This window comes from Ambystoma mexicanum, chromosome 4p (assembly GCF_040938575.1).
Source record: "Ambystoma mexicanum isolate Mex_15411 chromosome 4p, UKY_AmexF1_1, whole genome shotgun sequence".
Classification (NCBI taxonomy): domain Eukaryota; kingdom Metazoa; phylum Chordata; class Amphibia; order Caudata; family Ambystomatidae; genus Ambystoma; species Ambystoma mexicanum.
This window is the reverse complement of record NC_090927.1, coordinates 843,763,010-843,775,167: the sequence shown is the minus strand read 5'-3', so window position 1 is coordinate 843,775,167 and position 12,158 is coordinate 843,763,010. Positions and strand designations below refer to the sequence as shown.

The window sequence follows — 12,158 nt, the reverse complement described above, 5'->3', positions numbered from 1 at the left end:
ATTGCCTTTCAAAACTGCAAGGTCTAGCCGACTAGATGCTTAAAAGTACAAAACTCACTAGGCCCAGAGCCTACGGCCACACCACACTGAATGCGCCCGATCTCGGAAGCTAAGCAGGGTCGGGCCTAGTTAGTACCTGGATGGGAGACTGCCTGGGAATACCAGGTGCTGTAGGCTTTTTTGTGCTCCATGATTAGTAATTGCGCAACTTCTCAATTATTTTTCAAATTTGGTATGTTTCCAAAATAATTGTATACCGTTTTATAGCGGAAATGTTGGACAACATCATGAGGGCTGGAGCTACCTTTTTACATAGAATTAGCATACAGGTAGTGTGTTCATGGGTAATAAATCGACTTTCACATGTAATGCAGTACAGAGAATATTGAGTCCTTCAAGAGGCATGAAAGAAAACCATTATTGTGTTGATTGTTCTCTCCACCTCCCTGCAACAGACACAGGATGGATGAATTAAAGTTATCCTACCAGACATAGGAGTCCTGAATGGGCCCACCAGTCTTATATATCTCGCCTGATCGAGCCTGATCGAGCGATGAGCGTGGTATCATGTTGCAAGTGGCTGCATGGCTTAGCTTACTAAATGCAAATGCATAAGAGTAATATTCTTAGCATTCCTAGAGCCTACGGCCACACCACACTGAATGCACCCGATCTCGTCTGATCTCGGAAGTTAAGCAGTGTCAGGCCTAGTTAGTACCTGGATGGGAGACCGCCTGGGAATACCAGGTGCTGTAGGCTTTTTTGTGCTCCAAGTTCAGGAAGTGAGCCCTTTCTCAATTGCCTTTCAAAACTGCAAGGTCTAGCCGACTAGATGCTTAAAAGTACAAAACTCACTAGGCCCAGAGCCTACGGCCACACCACACTGAATGCGCCTGATCTCGTCTGATCTCAGAAGCTAAGCAGTGTTGGGCCTAGTTAGTACCTGGATGGGAGACCGCCTGGGAATACCAGGTGCTGTAGGCTTTTTTGTACTCCAAGTTCAGGAAGTGAGCCATTTCTCAATTGCCTTTCAAAACTGCAAGGTCTAGCCGACTAGATGCTTAAAAGTACAAAACTCACAAGGCCCAGAGCCTACGGCCACACCACACTGAATGCGCCCGATCTCGTCTGATCTCGGAAGCTAAGCAGTGTCGGGCCTCGTTAGTACCTGGATGGGAGACCGCCTGGGAATACCAGGTGCTGTAGGCTTTTTTGTGCTCCAAGTTCAGGAAGTGAGCCATTTCACAATTGCCTTTCAAAACTGCAAGGTCTAGCCGACTAGATGCTTAAAAGTACAAAACTCACTAGGCCCAGAGCCTACGGCCACACCACACTGAATGCGCCCGATCTCGGAAGCTAAGCAGGGTCGGGCCTAGTTAGTACCTGGATGGGAGACTGCCTGGGAATACCAGGTGCTGTAGGCTTTTTTGTGCTCCATGATTAGTAATTGCGCAACTTCTCAATTATTTTTCAAATTTGGTATGTTTCCAAAATAATTGTATCCCGTTTTATAGCGGAAATGTTGGACAACATCATGAGGGCTGGAGCTACCTTTTTACATAGAATTAGCATACAGGTAGTGTGTTCATGGGTAATAAATCGACTTTCACATGTAATGCAGTACAGAGAATATTGAGTCCTTCAAGAGGCATGAAAGAAACCCATTATTGTGTTGATTGTTCTCTCCACCTCCCTGCAACAGACACAGGATGGATGAATTAAAGTTATCCTACCAGACATAGGAGTCCTGAATGGGCCCACCAGTCTTATATATCTCGCCTGATCGAGCCTGATCGAGCGATGAGCGTGGTATCATGTTGCAAGTGGCTGCATGGCTTAGCTTACTAAATGCAAATGCATAAGAGTAATATTCTTAGCATTCCTAGAACCTACGGCCACACCACACTGAATGCACCCGATCTCGTCTGATCTCGGAAGTTAAGCAGTGTCAGGCCTAGTTAGTACCTGGATGGGAGACCGCCTGGGAATACCAGGTGCTGTAGGCTTTTTTGTGCTCCAAGTTCAGGAAGTGAGCCCTTTCTCAATTGCCTTTTAAAACTGCAAGGTCTAGCCGACTAGATGCTTAAAAGTACAAAACTCACAAGGCCCAGAGCCTACGGCCACACCACACTGATTGTGCCCGATCTCGTCTGATCTCGGAAGCTAAGCAGTGTCGGGCCTCGTTAGTACCTGGATGGGAGCCCGCCTGGGAATACCAGGTGCTGTAGGCTTTTTTGTGCTCCAAGTTCAGGAAGTGAGCCATTTCTCAATTGCCTTTCAAAACTGCAAGGTCTAGCTGACTAGATGCTTAAAAGTACAAAACTCACTAGGCCCAGAGACTACGGACACACCACACTGATTGCGCCCGATCTCGTCTGATCTCGGAAGCTACGCAGTGTCGGGCCTAGTTAGTACCTGGATGGGAGACCACCTGGGAATACCAGGTGCTGTAGGCTTTTTTGTGCTCCAAGTTCAGGAAGTGAGCCATTTCACAATTGCCTTTCAAAACTGCAAGGTCTAGCCGACTAGATGCTTAAAAGTACAAAACTCACTAGGCCCAGAGCCTACGGCCACACCACACTGAATGCGCCCGATCTCGGAAGCTAAGCAGGGTCGGGCCTAGTTAGTACCTGGATGGGAGACTGCCTGGGAATACCAGGTGCTGTAGGCTTTTTTGTGCTCCATGATTAGTAATTGCACAACTTCTCAATTATTTTTCAAATTTGGTATGTTTCCAAAATAATTGTATCCCGTTTTATAGCGGAAATGTTGGACAACATCATGAGGGCTGGAGCTACCTTTTTACATAGAATTAGCATACAGGTAGTGTGTTCATGGGTAATAAATCGACTTTCACATGTAATGCAGTACAGAGAATATTGAGTCCTTCAAGAGGCATGAAAGAAACCCATTATTGTGTTGATTGTTCTCTCCACCTCCCTGCAACAGACACAGGATGGATGAATTAAAGTTATCCTACCAGACATAGGAGTCCTGAATGGGCCCACCAGTCTTATATATCTCGCCTGATCGAGCGATGAGTGTGGTATCATGTTGCAAGTGGCTGCATGGCTTAGCTTACTAAATGCAAATGCATAAGAGTAATATTCTTAGCATTCCTAGAGCCTACGGCCACACCACACTGAATGCACCCGATCTCGTCTGATCTCGGAAGTTAAGCAGTGTCAGGCCTAGTTAGTACCTGGATGGGAGACCGCCTGGGAATACCAGGTGCTGTAGGCTTTTTTGTGCTCCAAGTTCAGGAAGTGAGCCCTTTCTCAATTGCCTTTTAAAACTGCAAGGTCTAGCCGACTAGATGCTTAAAAGTACAAAACTCACTAGGCCCAGAGCCTACGGCCACACCACACTGAATGCGCCCGATCTCGTCTGATCTCGGAAGCTAAGCAGTGTCGGGCCTCGTTAGTACCTGGATGGGAGACCGCCTGGGAATACCAGGTGCTGTAGGCTTTTTTGTGCTCCAAGTTCAGGAAGTGAGCCATTTCACAATTGCCTTTCAAAACTGCAAGGTCTAGCCGACTAGATGCTTAAAAGTACAAAACTCACTAGGCCCAGAGCCTACGGCCACACCACACTGAATGCGCCCGATCTCGGAAGCTAAGCAGGGTCGGGCCTAGTTAGTACCTGGATGGGAGACTGCCTGGGAATACCAGGTGCTGTAGGCTTTTTTGTGCTCCATGATTAGTAATTGCGCAACTTCTCAATTATTTTTCAAATTTGGTATGTTTCCAAAATAATTGTATCCCGTTTTATAGCGGAAATGTTGGACAACATCATGAGGGCTGGAGCTACCTTTTTACATAGAATTAGCATACAGGTAGTGTGTTCATGGGTAATAAATCGACTTTCACATGTAATGCAGTACAGAGAATATTGAGTCCTTCAAGAGGCATGAAAGAAACCCATTATTGTGTTGATTGTTCTCTCCACCTCCCTGCAACAGACACAGGATGGATGAATTAAAGTTATCCTACCAGACATAGGAGTCCTGAATGGGCCCACCAGTCTTATATATCTCGCCTGATCGAGCCTGATCGAGCGATGAGCGTGGTATCATGTTGCAAGTGGCTGCATGGCTTAGCTTACTAAATGCAAATGCATAAGAGTAATATTCTTAGCATTCCTAGAGCCTACGGCCACACCACACTGAATGCACCCGATCTCGTCTGATCTCGGAAGTTAAGCAGTGTCAGGCCTAGTTAGTACCTGGATGGGAGACCGCCTGGGAATACCAGGTGCTGTAGGCTTTTTTGTGCTCCAAGTTCAGGAAGTGAGCCCTTTCTCAATTGCCTTTTAAAACTGCAAGGTCTAGCCGACTAGATGCTTAAAAGTACAAAACTCACAAGGCCCAGAGCCTACGGCCACACCACACTGATTGTGCCCGATCTCGTCTGATCTCGGAAGCTAAGCAGTGTCGGGCCTCGTTAGTACCTGGATGGGAGCCCGCCTGGGAATACCAGGTGCTGTAGGCTTTTTTGTGCTCCAAGTTCAGGAAGTGAGCCATTTCTCAATTGCCTTTCAAAACTGCAAGGTCTAGCTGACTAGATGCTTAAAAGTACAAAACTCACTAGGCCCAGAGACTACAGACACACCACACTGATTGCGCCCGATCTCGTCTGATCTCGGAAGCTACGCAGTGTCGGGCCTAGTTAGTACCTGGATGGGAGACCACCTGGGAATACCAGGTGCTGTAGGCTTTTTTGTGCTCCAAGTTCAGGAAGTGAGCCATTTCACAATTGCCTTTCAAAACTGCAAGGTCTAGCCGACTAGATGCTTAAAAGTACAAAACTCACTAGGCCCAGAGCCTACGGCCACACCACACTGAATGCGCCCGATCTCGGAAGCTAAGCAGGGTCGGGCCTAGTTAGTACCTGGATGGGAGACTGCCTGGGAATACCAGGTGCTGTAGGCTTTATTGTGCTCCATGATTAGTAATTGCACAACTTCTCAATTATTTTTCAAATTTGGTATGTTTCCAAAATAATTGTATCCCGTTTTATAGCGGAAATGTTGGACAACATCATGAGGGCTGGAGCTACCTTTTTACATAGAATTAGCATACAGGTAGTGTGTTCATGGGTAATAAATCGACTTTCACATGTAATGCAGTACAGAGAATATTGAGTCCTTCAAGAGGCATGAAAGAAACCCATTATTGTGTTGATTGTTCTCTCCACCTCCCTGCAACAGACACAGGATGGATGAATTAAAGTTATCCTACCAGACATAGGAGTCCTGAATGGGCCCACCAGTCTTATATATCTCGCCTGATCGAGCCTGATCGAGCGATGAGCGTGGTATCATGTTGCAAGTGGCTGCATGGCTTAGCTTACTAAATGCAAATGCATAAGAGTAATATTCTTAGCATTCCTAGAGCCTACGGCCACACCACACTGAATGCACCCGATCTCGTCTGATCTCGGAAGTTAAGCAGTGTCAGGCCTAGTTAGTACCTGGATGGGAGACCGCCTGGGAATACCAGGTGCTGTAGGCTTTTTTGTGCTCCAAGTTCAGGAAGTGAGCCCTTTCTCAATTGCCTTTTAAAACTGCAAGGTCTAGCCGACTAGATGCTTAAAAGTACAAAACTCACTAGGCCCAGAGCCTACGGCCACACCACACTGAATGCGCCTGATCTCGTCTGATCTCAGAAGCTAAGCAGTGTCGGGCCTAGTTAGTACCTGGATGGGAGACCGCCTGGGAATACCAGGTGCTGTAGGCTTTTTTGTACTCCAAGTTCAGGAAGTGAGCCATTTCTCAATTGCCTTTCAAAACTGCAAGGTCTAGCCGACTAGATGCTTAAAAGTACAAAACTCACAAGGCCCAGAGCCTACGGCCACACCACACTGAATGCGCCCGATCTCGTCTGATCTCGGAAGCTAAGCAGTGTCGGGCCTCGTTAGTACCTGGATGGGAGACCGCCTGGGAATACCAGGTGCTGTAGGCTTTTTTGTGCTCCAAGTTCAGGAAGTGAGCCATTTCTCAATTGCCTTTCAAAACTGCAAGGTCTAGCTGACTAGATGCTTAAAAGTACAAAACTCACTAGGCCCAGAGCCTACGGCCACACCACACTGATTGCGCCCGATCTCGTCTGATCAAGGAAGCTAAGCAGTGTCGGGCCTAGTTAGTACCTGGATGGGAGACCACCTGGGAATACCAGGTGCTGTAGGCTTTTTTGTGCTCCAAGTTCAGGAAGTGAGCCATTTCACAATTGCCTTTCAAAACTGTAAGGTCTAGCCGACTAGATGCTTAAAAGTACAAAACTCACAAGGCCCAGAGCCTACGGCCACACCACACTGAATGCGTCTGATCTCGGAAGCTAAGCAGTGTCGGGCCTCGTTAGTACCTGGATGGGAGACCACCTGGGAATACCAGGTGCTGTAGGCTTTTTTGTGCTCCAAGTTCAGGAAGTGAGCCATTTCACAATTGCCTTTCAAAACTGCAAGGTCTAGCCGACTAGATGCTTAAAAGTACAAAACTCACTAGGCCCAGAGCCTACGGCCACACCACACTGAATGCGCCTGATCTCGGAAGCTAAGCAGGGTCGGGCCTAGTTAGTACCTGGATGGGAGACTGCCTGGGAATACCAGGTGCTGTAGGCTTTTTTGTGCTCCATGATTAGTAATTGCGCAACTTCTCAATTATTTTTCAAATTTGGTATGTTTCCAAAATAATTGTATACCGTTTTATAGCGGAAATGTTGGACAACATCATGAGGGCTGGAGCTACCTTTTTACATAGAATTAGCATACAGGTAGTGTGTTCATGGGTAATAAATCGACTTTCACATGTAATGCAGTACAGAGAATATTGAGTCCTTCAAGAGGCATGAAAGAAACCCATTATTGTGTTGATTGTTCTCTCCACCTCCCTGCAACAGACACAGGATGGATGAATTAAAGTTATCCTACCAGACATAGGAGTCCTGAATGGGCCCACCAGTCTTATATATCTCGCCTGATCGAGCCTGATCGAGCGATGAGCGTGGTATCATGTTGCAAGTGGCTGCATGGCTTAGCTTACTAAATGCAAATGCATAAGAGTAATATTCTTAGCATTCCTAGAGCCTACGGCCACACCACACTGAATGCACCCGATCTCGTCTGATCTCGGAAGTTAAGCAGTGTCAGGCCTAGTTAGTACCTGGATGGGAGACCGCCTGGGAATACCAGGTGCTGTAGGCTTTTTTGTGCTCCAAGTTCAGGAAGTGAGCCCTTTCTCAATTGCCTTTTAAAACTGCAAGGTCTAGCCGACTAGATGCTTAAAAGTACAAAACTCACAAGGCCCAGAGCCTACGGCCACACCACACTGATTGTGCCCGATCTCGTCTGATCTCGGAAGCTAAGCAGTGTCGGGCCTCGTTAGTACCTGGATGGGAGCCCGCCTGGGAATACCAGGTGCTGTAGGCTTTTTTGTGCTCCAAGTTCAGGAAGTGAGCCATTTCTCAATTGCCTTTCAAAACTGCAAGGTCTAGCTGACTAGATGCTTAAAAGTACAAAACTCACTAGGCCCAGAGACTACAGACACACCACACTGATTGCGCCCGATCTCGTCTGATCTCGGAAGCTACGCAGTGTCGGGCCTAGTTAGTACCTGGATGGGAGACCACCTGGGAATACCAGGTGCTGTAGGCTTTTTTGTGCTCCAAGTTCAGGAAGTGAGCCATTTCACAATTGCCTTTCAAAACTGCAAGGTCTAGCCGACTAGATGCTTAAAAGTACAAAACTCACTAGGCCCAGAGCCTACGGCCACACCACACTGAATGCGCCCGATCTCGGAAGCTAAGCAGGGTCGGGCCTAGTTAGTACCTGGATGGGAGACTGCCTGGGAATACCAGGTGCTGTAGGCTTTATTGTGCTCCATGATTAGTAATTGCACAACTTCTCAATTATTTTTCAAATTTGGTATGTTTCCAAAATAATTGTATCCCGTTTTATAGCGGAAATGTTGGACAACATCATGAGGGCTGGAGCTACCTTTTTACATAGAATTAGCATACAGGTAGTGTGTTCATGGGTAATAAATCGACTTTCACATGTAATGCAGTACAGAGAATATTGAGTCCTTCAAGAGGCATGAAAGAAACCCATTATTGTGTTGATTGTTCTCTCCACCTCCCTGCAACAGACACAGGATGGATGAATTAAAGTTATCCTACCAGACATAGGAGTCCTGAATGGGCCCACCAGTCTTATATATCTCGCCTGATCGAGCCTGATCGAGCGATGAGCGTGGTATCATGTTGCAAGTGGCTGCATGGCTTAGCTTACTAAATGCAAATGCATAAGAGTAATATTCTTAGCATTCCTAGAGCCTACGGCCACACCACACTGAATGCACCCGATCTCGTCTGATCTCGGAAGTTAAGCAGTGTCAGGCCTAGTTAGTACCTGGATGGGAGACCGCCTGGGAATACCAGGTGCTGTAGGCTTTTTTGTGCTCCAAGTTCAGGAAGTGAGCCCTTTCTCAATTGCCTTTTAAAACTGCAAGGTCTAGCCGACTAGATGCTTAAAAGTACAAAACTCACTAGGCCCAGAGCCTACGGCCACACCACACTGAATGCGCCTGATCTCGTCTGATCTCAGAAGCTAAGCAGTGTCGGGCCTAGTTAGTACCTGGATGGGAGACCGCCTGGGAATACCAGGTGCTGTAGGCTTTTTTGTACTCCAAGTTCAGGAAGTGAGCCATTTCTCAATTGCCTTTCAAAACTGCAAGGTCTAGCCGACTAGATGCTTAAAAGTACAAAACTCACAAGGCCCAGAGCCTACGGCCACACCACACTGAATGCGCCCGATCTCGTCTGATCTCGGAAGCTAAGCAGTGTCGGGCCTCGTTAGTACCTGGATGGGAGACCGCCTGGGAATACCAGGTGCTGTAGGCTTTTTTGTGCTCCAAGTTCAGGAAGTGAGCCATTTCTCAATTGCCTTTCAAAACTGCAAGGTCTAGCTGACTAGATGCTTAAAAGTACAAAACTCACTAGGCCCAGAGCCTACGGCCACACCACACTGATTGCGCCCGATCTCGTCTGATCAAGGAAGCTAAGCAGTGTCGGGCCTAGTTAGTACCTGGATGGGAGACCACCTGGGAATACCAGGTGCTGTAGGCTTTTTTGTGCTCCAAGTTCAGGAAGTGAGCCATTTCACAATTGCCTTTCAAAACTGCAAGGTCTAGCCGACTAGATGCTTAAAAGTACAAAACTCACTAGGCCCAGAGCCTACGGCCACACCACACTGAATGCGCCCGATCTCGGAAGCTAAGCAGGGTCGGGCCTAGTTAGTACCTGGATGGGAGACTGCCTGGGAATACCAGGTGCTGTAGGCTTTTTTGTGCTCCATGATTAGTAATTGCGCAACTTCTCAATTATTTTTCAAATTTGGTATGTTTCCAAAATAATTGTATACCGTTTTATAGCGGAAATGTTGGACAACATCATGAGGGCTGGAGCTACCTTTTTACATAGAATTAGCATACAGGTAGTGTGTTCATGGGTAATAAATCGACTTTCACATGTAATGCAGTACAGAGAATATTGAGTCCTTCAAGAGGCATGAAAGAAAACCATTATTGTGTTGATTGTTCTCTCCACCTCCCTGCAACAGACACAGGATGGATGAATTAAAGTTATCCTACCAGACATAGGAGTCCTGAATGGGCCCACCAGTCTTATATATCTCGCCTGATCGAGCCTGATCGAGCGATGAGCGTGGTATCATGTTGCAAGTGGCTGCATGGCTTAGCTTACTAAATGCAAATGCATAAGAGTAATATTCTTAGCATTCCTAGAGCCTACGGCCACACCACACTGAATGCACCCGATCTCGTCTGATCTCGGAAGTTAAGCAGTGTCAGGCCTAGTTAGTACCTGGATGGGAGACCGCCTGGGAATACCAGGTGCTGTAGGCTTTTTTGTGCTCCAAGTTCAGGAAGTGAGCCCTTTCTCAATTGCCTTTCAAAACTGCAAGGTCTAGCCGACTAGATGCTTAAAAGTACAAAACTCACTAGGCCCAGAGCCTACGGCCACACCACACTGAATGCGCCTGATCTCGTCTGATCTCAGAAGCTAAGCAGTGTTGGGCCTAGTTAGTACCTGGATGGGAGACCGCCTGGGAATACCAGGTGCTGTAGGCTTTTTTGTACTCCAAGTTCAGGAAGTGAGCCATTTCTCAATTGCCTTTCAAAACTGCAAGGTCTAGCCGACTAGATGCTTAAAAGTACAAAACTCACAAGGCCCAGAGCCTACGGCCACACCACACTGAATGCGCCCGATCTCGTCTGATCTCGGAAGCTAAGCAGTGTCGGGCCTCGTTAGTACCTGGATGGGAGACCGCCTGGGAATACCAGGTGCTGTAGGCTTTTTTGTGCTCCAAGTTCAGGAAGTGAGCCATTTCACAATTGCCTTTCAAAACTGCAAGGTCTAGCCGACTAGATGCTTAAAAGTACAAAACTCACTAGGCCCAGAGCCTACGGCCACACCACACTGAATGCGCCCGATCTCGGAAGCTAAGCAGGGTCGGGCCTAGTTAGTACCTGGATGGGAGACTGCCTGGGAATACCAGGTGCTGTAGGCTTTTTTGTGCTCCATGATTAGTAATTGCGCAACTTCTCAATTATTTTTCAAATTTGGTATGTTTCCAAAATAATTGTATCCCGTTTTATAGCGGAAATGTTGGACAACATCATGAGGGCTGGAGCTACCTTTTTACATAGAATTAGCATACAGGTAGTGTGTTCATGGGTAATAAATCGACTTTCACATGTAATGCAGTACAGAGAATATTGAGTCCTTCAAGAGGCATGAAAGAAACCCATTATTGTGTTGATTGTTCTCTCCACCTCCCTGCAACAGACACAGGATGGATGAATTAAAGTTATCCTACCAGACATAGGAGTCCTGAATGGGCCCACCAGTCTTATATATCTCGCCTGATCGAGCCTGATCGAGCGATGAGCGTGGTATCATGTTGCAAGTGGCTGCATGGCTTAGCTTACTAAATGCAAATGCATAAGAGTAATATTCTTAGCATTCCTAGAACCTACGGCCACACCACACTGAATGCACCCGATCTCGTCTGATCTCGGAAGTTAAGCAGTGTCAGGCCTAGTTAGTACCTGGATGGGAGACCGCCTGGGAATACCAGGTGCTGTAGGCTTTTTTGTGCTCCAAGTTCAGGAAGTGAGCCCTTTCTCAATTGCCTTTTAAAACTGCAAGGTCTAGCCGACTAGATGCTTAAAAGTACAAAACTCACAAGGCCCAGAGCCTACGGCCACACCACACTGATTGTGCCCGATCTCGTCTGATCTCGGAAGCTAAGCAGTGTCGGGCCTCGTTAGTACCTGGATGGGAGCCCGCCTGGGAATACCAGGTGCTGTAGGCTTTTTTGTGCTCCAAGTTCAGGAAGTGAGCCATTTCTCAATTGCCTTTCAAAACTGCAAGGTCTAGCTGACTAGATGCTTAAAAGTACAAAACTCACGAGGCCCAGAGACTACGGACACACCACACTGATTGCGCCCGATCTCGTCTGATCTCGGAAGCTACGCAGTGTCGGGCCTAGTTAGTACCTGGATGGGAGACCACCTGGGAATACCAGGTGCTGTAGGCTTTTTTGTGCTCCAAGTTCAGGAAGTGAGCCATTTCACAATTGCCTTTCAAAACTGCAAGGTCTAGCCGACTAGATGCTTAAAAGTACAAAACTCACTAGGCCCAGAGCCTACGGCCACACCACACTGAATGCGCCCGATCTCGGAAGCTAAGCAGGGTCGGGCCTAGTTAGTACCTGGATGGGAGACTGCCTGGGAATACCAGGTGCTGTAGGCTTTTTTGTGCTCCATGATTAGTAATTGCACAACTTCTCAATTATTTTTCAAATTTGGTATGTTTCCAAAATAATTGTATCCCGTTTTATAGCGGAAATGTTGGACAACATCATGAGGGCTGGAGCTACCTTTTTACATAGAATTAGCATACAGGTAGTGTGTTCATGGGTAATAAATCGACTTTCACATGTAATGCAGTACAGAGAATATTGAGTCCTTCAAGAGGCATGAAAGAAACCCATTATTGTGTTGATTGTTCTCTCCACCTCCCTGCAACAGACACAGGATGGATGAATTAAAGTTATCCTACCAGACATAGGAGTCCTGAA

The 12,158-nt window shown here is 47.0% G+C and overlaps 22 non-coding genes and 17 pseudogenes across 22 annotated transcripts; all 39 read left to right on the top strand.

Annotated features, from left to right (window-relative positions):
- The first annotated feature begins 68 nt into the window (after window positions 1-68).
- Window positions 69-177, top strand: LOC138456837 (5S ribosomal RNA; annotated as a pseudogene).
- Window positions 178-640: 463 nt separating this feature from the next.
- On the top strand, window positions 641-759 carry LOC138461331 (5S ribosomal RNA). Its single transcript, XR_011263951.1, has one exon. It is a non-coding gene; the product is annotated as a 5S ribosomal RNA (ribosomal RNA).
- Window positions 760-865: 106 nt separating this feature from the next.
- Window positions 866-984, top strand: LOC138454825 (5S ribosomal RNA). Its single transcript, XR_011261483.1, has one exon. It is a non-coding gene; the product is annotated as a 5S ribosomal RNA (ribosomal RNA).
- A 106-nt stretch (window positions 985-1,090) lies between these two features.
- LOC138462029 (5S ribosomal RNA) lies at window positions 1,091-1,209 on the top strand. The gene has a single exon (XR_011264632.1). It is a non-coding gene; the product is annotated as a 5S ribosomal RNA (ribosomal RNA).
- Window positions 1,210-1,315: 106 nt separating this feature from the next.
- Window positions 1,316-1,424, top strand: LOC138456835 (5S ribosomal RNA; annotated as a pseudogene).
- Window positions 1,425-1,887: 463 nt separating this feature from the next.
- LOC138463269 (5S ribosomal RNA) lies at window positions 1,888-2,006 on the top strand. The gene has a single exon (XR_011265855.1). It is a non-coding gene; the product is annotated as a 5S ribosomal RNA (ribosomal RNA).
- Window positions 2,007-2,112: 106 nt separating this feature from the next.
- On the top strand, window positions 2,113-2,231 carry LOC138454621 (5S ribosomal RNA). Its single transcript, XR_011261290.1, has one exon. It is a non-coding gene; the product is annotated as a 5S ribosomal RNA (ribosomal RNA).
- A 106-nt stretch (window positions 2,232-2,337) lies between these two features.
- LOC138455511 (5S ribosomal RNA) lies at window positions 2,338-2,456 on the top strand (annotated as a pseudogene).
- A 106-nt stretch (window positions 2,457-2,562) lies between these two features.
- LOC138456834 (5S ribosomal RNA) lies at window positions 2,563-2,671 on the top strand (annotated as a pseudogene).
- Window positions 2,672-3,124: 453 nt separating this feature from the next.
- LOC138461330 (5S ribosomal RNA) lies at window positions 3,125-3,243 on the top strand. The gene has a single exon (XR_011263950.1). It is a non-coding gene; the product is annotated as a 5S ribosomal RNA (ribosomal RNA).
- Window positions 3,244-3,349: 106 nt separating this feature from the next.
- Window positions 3,350-3,468, top strand: LOC138462028 (5S ribosomal RNA). Its single transcript, XR_011264631.1, has one exon. It is a non-coding gene; the product is annotated as a 5S ribosomal RNA (ribosomal RNA).
- A 106-nt stretch (window positions 3,469-3,574) lies between these two features.
- Window positions 3,575-3,683, top strand: LOC138456833 (5S ribosomal RNA; annotated as a pseudogene).
- A 463-nt stretch (window positions 3,684-4,146) lies between these two features.
- LOC138461328 (5S ribosomal RNA) lies at window positions 4,147-4,265 on the top strand. The gene has a single exon (XR_011263948.1). It is a non-coding gene; the product is annotated as a 5S ribosomal RNA (ribosomal RNA).
- Window positions 4,266-4,371: 106 nt separating this feature from the next.
- Window positions 4,372-4,490, top strand: LOC138454619 (5S ribosomal RNA). The gene has a single exon (XR_011261288.1). It is a non-coding gene; the product is annotated as a 5S ribosomal RNA (ribosomal RNA).
- A 106-nt stretch (window positions 4,491-4,596) lies between these two features.
- LOC138455577 (5S ribosomal RNA) lies at window positions 4,597-4,715 on the top strand (annotated as a pseudogene).
- Window positions 4,716-4,821: 106 nt separating this feature from the next.
- LOC138456832 (5S ribosomal RNA) lies at window positions 4,822-4,930 on the top strand (annotated as a pseudogene).
- Window positions 4,931-5,393: 463 nt separating this feature from the next.
- Window positions 5,394-5,512, top strand: LOC138461327 (5S ribosomal RNA). The gene has a single exon (XR_011263947.1). It is a non-coding gene; the product is annotated as a 5S ribosomal RNA (ribosomal RNA).
- A 106-nt stretch (window positions 5,513-5,618) lies between these two features.
- Window positions 5,619-5,737, top strand: LOC138454014 (5S ribosomal RNA). Its single transcript, XR_011260710.1, has one exon. It is a non-coding gene; the product is annotated as a 5S ribosomal RNA (ribosomal RNA).
- Window positions 5,738-5,843: 106 nt separating this feature from the next.
- LOC138462027 (5S ribosomal RNA) lies at window positions 5,844-5,962 on the top strand. The gene has a single exon (XR_011264630.1). It is a non-coding gene; the product is annotated as a 5S ribosomal RNA (ribosomal RNA).
- A 106-nt stretch (window positions 5,963-6,068) lies between these two features.
- Window positions 6,069-6,187, top strand: LOC138455412 (5S ribosomal RNA; annotated as a pseudogene).
- A 106-nt stretch (window positions 6,188-6,293) lies between these two features.
- On the top strand, window positions 6,294-6,402 carry LOC138457816 (5S ribosomal RNA; annotated as a pseudogene).
- Window positions 6,403-6,508: 106 nt separating this feature from the next.
- Window positions 6,509-6,617, top strand: LOC138458025 (5S ribosomal RNA; annotated as a pseudogene).
- Window positions 6,618-7,080: 463 nt separating this feature from the next.
- LOC138461325 (5S ribosomal RNA) lies at window positions 7,081-7,199 on the top strand. The gene has a single exon (XR_011263946.1). It is a non-coding gene; the product is annotated as a 5S ribosomal RNA (ribosomal RNA).
- A 106-nt stretch (window positions 7,200-7,305) lies between these two features.
- LOC138454618 (5S ribosomal RNA) lies at window positions 7,306-7,424 on the top strand. Its single transcript, XR_011261287.1, has one exon. It is a non-coding gene; the product is annotated as a 5S ribosomal RNA (ribosomal RNA).
- Window positions 7,425-7,530: 106 nt separating this feature from the next.
- Window positions 7,531-7,649, top strand: LOC138455576 (5S ribosomal RNA; annotated as a pseudogene).
- A 106-nt stretch (window positions 7,650-7,755) lies between these two features.
- On the top strand, window positions 7,756-7,864 carry LOC138456831 (5S ribosomal RNA; annotated as a pseudogene).
- Window positions 7,865-8,327: 463 nt separating this feature from the next.
- On the top strand, window positions 8,328-8,446 carry LOC138461324 (5S ribosomal RNA). The gene has a single exon (XR_011263945.1). It is a non-coding gene; the product is annotated as a 5S ribosomal RNA (ribosomal RNA).
- Window positions 8,447-8,552: 106 nt separating this feature from the next.
- LOC138454002 (5S ribosomal RNA) lies at window positions 8,553-8,671 on the top strand. The gene has a single exon (XR_011260698.1). It is a non-coding gene; the product is annotated as a 5S ribosomal RNA (ribosomal RNA).
- Window positions 8,672-8,777: 106 nt separating this feature from the next.
- Window positions 8,778-8,896, top strand: LOC138462025 (5S ribosomal RNA). The gene has a single exon (XR_011264627.1). It is a non-coding gene; the product is annotated as a 5S ribosomal RNA (ribosomal RNA).
- A 106-nt stretch (window positions 8,897-9,002) lies between these two features.
- LOC138455411 (5S ribosomal RNA) lies at window positions 9,003-9,121 on the top strand (annotated as a pseudogene).
- A 106-nt stretch (window positions 9,122-9,227) lies between these two features.
- Window positions 9,228-9,336, top strand: LOC138456829 (5S ribosomal RNA; annotated as a pseudogene).
- Window positions 9,337-9,799: 463 nt separating this feature from the next.
- On the top strand, window positions 9,800-9,918 carry LOC138461323 (5S ribosomal RNA). Its single transcript, XR_011263944.1, has one exon. It is a non-coding gene; the product is annotated as a 5S ribosomal RNA (ribosomal RNA).
- Window positions 9,919-10,024: 106 nt separating this feature from the next.
- Window positions 10,025-10,143, top strand: LOC138454707 (5S ribosomal RNA). Its single transcript, XR_011261372.1, has one exon. It is a non-coding gene; the product is annotated as a 5S ribosomal RNA (ribosomal RNA).
- Window positions 10,144-10,249: 106 nt separating this feature from the next.
- Window positions 10,250-10,368, top strand: LOC138462024 (5S ribosomal RNA). The gene has a single exon (XR_011264626.1). It is a non-coding gene; the product is annotated as a 5S ribosomal RNA (ribosomal RNA).
- A 106-nt stretch (window positions 10,369-10,474) lies between these two features.
- Window positions 10,475-10,583, top strand: LOC138456828 (5S ribosomal RNA; annotated as a pseudogene).
- A 463-nt stretch (window positions 10,584-11,046) lies between these two features.
- LOC138463267 (5S ribosomal RNA) lies at window positions 11,047-11,165 on the top strand. The gene has a single exon (XR_011265854.1). It is a non-coding gene; the product is annotated as a 5S ribosomal RNA (ribosomal RNA).
- Window positions 11,166-11,271: 106 nt separating this feature from the next.
- LOC138454617 (5S ribosomal RNA) lies at window positions 11,272-11,390 on the top strand. Its single transcript, XR_011261286.1, has one exon. It is a non-coding gene; the product is annotated as a 5S ribosomal RNA (ribosomal RNA).
- A 106-nt stretch (window positions 11,391-11,496) lies between these two features.
- Window positions 11,497-11,615, top strand: LOC138455509 (5S ribosomal RNA; annotated as a pseudogene).
- A 106-nt stretch (window positions 11,616-11,721) lies between these two features.
- On the top strand, window positions 11,722-11,830 carry LOC138456827 (5S ribosomal RNA; annotated as a pseudogene).
- The last annotated feature ends 328 nt before the right edge of the window (window positions 11,831-12,158 follow it).